Source organism: Cynara cardunculus, assembly GCF_001531365.2.
Source record: "Cynara cardunculus var. scolymus isolate 2C chromosome LG 14, CcrdV1, whole genome shotgun sequence".
NCBI classification, from domain to species: Eukaryota; Viridiplantae; Streptophyta; class Magnoliopsida; order Asterales; family Asteraceae; genus Cynara; species Cynara cardunculus.
In genome coordinates this window covers 11,060,932-11,064,582 of record NC_037541.1, presented here as the reverse complement: position 1 = coordinate 11,064,582, position 3,651 = coordinate 11,060,932, and positions in this window count along the sequence as shown.

Sequence of the window (3,651 nt, the reverse complement as noted above, 5' to 3'; positions counted from 1 at the left end):
GTGATATGGGTGTGATAATCATGTGATTATCACACAATTATCACACTATCGCTTATATCCACACGATTTGGTGTGATATAGGTGTGATAATCATGTGATTATCATACAATTATCACATTATCGCTTATATCAACATGATTTGGTGTGATTTGGGTGTGATAATCATGTGATTATCACACAATTATCACAAGGATTCCGTTCGGCTAGGGTTAACTTAAAAAATTGACTACCGATTTGGTGTGATATGGGTGTGATTTGGAGACGCATGAATGAAAGAGAAGAAGACGTGATCAATGAACGAGAAGAAGACGTGGAAACGTGAAGATAAACATGGTTAATTAAAATAAAATAAAAATTATAAAAATTACTTAATTACATTACTGCCCTTATTAAATTATTTATATATAATAAAAGTTAATTTATTAATTAAAAAAGTTTGTGGTTGTTGAGTTGTTCTCGCGTTTTCGTAAATCACAGGGGTTCTCGTTTGAACCTCTACATATATATATATATATATATATATATAAGTTTAAATGAAAACCAATTTTCGGTTGTGAACTAGGGAATAAAGGAGAGCATGCCACATATCCCATGCGTCCACAGATTATTCATCATGAATAATGTATCATTCATGATTAATGTGTATTATTCATCATGAATAATGAATTAATTTAACTTGGATGATGATTGTATATTATTCATCATAAATAGTTTATGAAGTTCACATTTGTTTTTCATACTAAATGCCATCCATTATTCATCCTGAATGTGGACGCAAATGACACGTGTCATGCTCTCCTTTATCCGCCGGTATACAACCGAAAATCGGTTTTCTTTTGAACTTTCTCTCTCTCTCTCTCTCTCTATATATATATATATATATACATACATACATAGACGAAAGATTGTGTGAGAATAGGAATTAAAATGAAAAAAATAAGAAAGATCTGGACTTTTGATCACTTTTAATCTCATCTCACCCCATTAATTGCGCTTATCATGAGAATTGATTCCATGCATCTTAGTTGGTGCATTGCATTAGTGTTGATATTTAATTAGGATTGATCCAAGGGTGAATGCGAGACAGACCCGCTCTATTAGATACGATGACATGGGCTATTGCTTCGTTCCTTCGTTTTAATGTAAAAAATTTATAGGGTCGTCAAAGGTGCCACCATGCAACCATTTTTGAAACTACGATGGTGACACAAGTTTCCTTAGTAGAGTTAGTTTACATGATTGTTCGCCCACCCCAGCAGTGGCGGATCCAGGATTTTGGTCTAGTGGGAGCACCTTTAAGGTAGCTTAAACGCTCATAAAGTCGTCCGATGTGTTTTTAGTCTAATTTCACAATTCCAAGAGTTTTTTGAAGTTTTTTTGGATTATTTTGAGGGATTTTTTAAGGTTTCTTTATCGATTTCGAGGAACTTTTCAGTTTTTTGGTTGATTTCAAAATACTTTATTTAGTTGGTGGAGGCTCTAACAAGAAATTAATGAGGAGAACCATGATAGAAAGTAAAAAAGACAACTTCTAACCTTAGGAAAATTCCTTTTTTTTATTTTTTAATGGGGGCCCTTCCCCCCACTTTTTACATGATAAGTCCGCCCCTGCACCCCAGACTCGGGTTTGAATCCCGTTTGTGTCACTTTTTTTAGTTTTTAGCTTTTAATGTCAGATTTATTATGTTTCTAAATTTTTTTAATAGAAAACTTCAACACCAGACCTCGCATATGAAAAACAAATAAGTAACCAATAGACCAATTATGATTTTGTAAAAGATATTCATATCTTTGTTTTTTATAATCAAATGGTGTCAATACTTAATTTTTTTTAGGTCCGCCTGCCTATAGGGTGAAGATCTCTTCTCACCATTCTCATAGGAACCCAACTCTATATATATAGAAGCGATCAAATACAAACCATCCATATTTGTACAAACCGTGCAAACCATCCTCATTTGTCTACTTCATTGTTTAATCTTATGAAATTTTCACATAAAATGTTTAATCTTATGAAATTGTTTCATATAATATTTTTTTTGATAAAGTTGTTTCATATATGGTTATGAAATTGTTTCATAGAATACTTATGGAATTTTAATGAAACTGTTTTATGTGTTTCTCTAAAACTAATATTATGAAGATGATAATATCCATGATTAACACCCTACACAAAAAAAATGATTAACCAATCCCTCGTAATTACAAAAAAAATGAACAAAATGAAAAATTATGATCGGTTGAATGATGTTTGTATGTTTGTACAAATAACGTGGTTTGCAAAGTATCCTCCCCCCCTCTCTCTCTCTCTCTCTCTCTCTCTATATATATATATATATATATATATATGGTTGTACATGTGGGAAATTCTCATCATGCCATATATTGTAACACTCGTATTTTCATTGTAACCATTAAAATGTAAATTTGGGGAAACAGTCGATGAGCGACAAGGAATCAATCAGAGAACGGTTAGGAAACGGTCGGTGAACGGCCAATGAAAGGGTCGGTGAACAATTGGGGAACAGTCGGTAAGGGTTGCATAACCCATCTGACGTTTAAAAATCCAATTTGGCGAGGGTTTTTTTTATTTGGTCATAACTTTCTCGTTCCTTGTCCGATTTGAGCGATCCAGAGGCTACAATGACTTTTATTAAATAGTCATTGAGTTGTTGAGGATTTGGCTCGGTTTTGACTCAGACGAGTCGTGAAGACTTATGTCTGGTTCTTCTTGCTCTATGTTGAGCCTTTAGAGTTATATGCAGTTATGACATATTTGTTTGAATATTACATGTTTTGAGTGTGCGATTATTCGTGTGGGGTAATGTAATTTAGACTGTAATTCAATGGATTCATAGGCATAGGAGTCGATTTGGACTGAATACGAATCAGCGGAGGACTCAAGGTAAAGACTCGAAGACTTGAACTTGATGTCGTGTGATCCGTAGCAGGGAACTCAAGGTAAAGATTCGAAAAGTTGAACTTGTTGACCGCACAATCTATAGTGGCTGTCATTTCTAGTGAACGATCTTAACTTGGATTCTTAGAGGTCTCAAGGTAAAGATTCAAAGAGTTGAACTTGGCAACTCCACAAGTAAAAGACTCGAATAGTTAAGCTTGTTAACCTATTAACTAATAGACCCAKAAAGTTTGATGTTAATAATTGTTTATCCATAAGTGATGTTTATATAACATTGAAATAGGCTTACTTATGTGTCCCATCACTGTCAATGGAACTGGGTCTCCCCCGTCACCGAAAGGTGAGTTTTGGATGTGATATTTCATCCACGTTTTCATGTTGTTTTGGGTATGAAAAGTATCCACGTTTTGATGTTGTAGAAGCGTTTATTGTTTATACTTGGTTGCTTTAGGATACTTGAGTTTTATTTATGTCTCCGGTATTTGAACGTCAAACTTTATACTTGCTTGTGCGAATATTGGGTTTGATCAAGTATAAATGGGTGTTTTTGTTAATGGGGTTTCATTAAGAAAAATGGTAGCTTTCGGAAAGATGTTGCTAGTACGATAAAGACATTTCATTTGTGAAATTATGTAACACCCCATACTCCACATTTGCATAAAACACATATTTCATTACATAGAAACATGGATTACATCAAAAGGTCCCACTAGTACATGGATTGCTATATG